This window comes from Bison bison, unplaced genomic scaffold, assembly GCF_000754665.1.
Source record: "Bison bison bison isolate TAMUID 2011002044 unplaced genomic scaffold, Bison_UMD1.0 scf7180017864331, whole genome shotgun sequence".
NCBI lineage: Eukaryota > Metazoa > Chordata > Mammalia > Artiodactyla > Bovidae > Bison > Bison bison.
In genome coordinates, this window is record NW_011494903.1 from 10,400,475 (window position 1) to 10,401,124 (window position 650).

The 650-nt window shown below is 41.4% G+C and overlaps 1 protein-coding gene across 1 annotated transcript in view; it reads right to left on the reverse strand.

The window, feature by feature from the left end:
* The window catches only part of LOC104998581 (chromosome unknown open reading frame, human C5orf22), a 21,206-nt gene that overhangs the window by 18,682 nt on the left and 1,874 nt on the right, over positions 1-650 (reverse strand). The gene's annotated exons all lie outside the window — the stretch shown is intronic.

Below are 650 nucleotides of genomic sequence, written 5' to 3' on the forward strand. Positions count from 1 at the left end.
TATTGACTATGCCAAAGCCTTTGACTGTGTGGATCACAATCAACTGTGGAAAATTCTGAAAGAGATGGGACTACCAGACCACCTGACCTTCCTCTTGAGAAACCTATATGCAGGTCAGGAAACAACAGTTAGAACTGGACATGGAACAACAGACTGGTTCCAAATAGGAAAAGGAGTATGTCAAGGTTGTATATTGCCACCCTGCTTATTTAACTTCAATGCAGAGTATATCATGAGAAACAGTGGGCTGGAAGAAGTACAAGCTGGAATCAAGATTGCCAGGAGAAATATCAATAACCTCAGATATGTAGACGACATCACCCTTATGGCAGAAAGTGAAGAGGAACTAAAAAGCCTCTTGATAAAAGTGAAAGAGGAGAGTGAAAAAGTTGGCTTAGAGCTCAACATTCAGAAAACCAAGACCATGGCATCTGGTCCCACCATTTCATGGGAAATAGATGGGGAAACAGTGTCAGACTTTATTTTTCTGGGCTCCAAAATCACTGCAGATGGTGACTGCAGCCATGAAATTAAAAGACGCTTACTCCTTGGAAGGAAAGTTATGACCAACCTAGATAGCATTTTAAAAAGCAGAGACATTACTTTGCCAACAAAGGTCCATCTAGTCAAGGCTATGGTTTTTCCAGTGG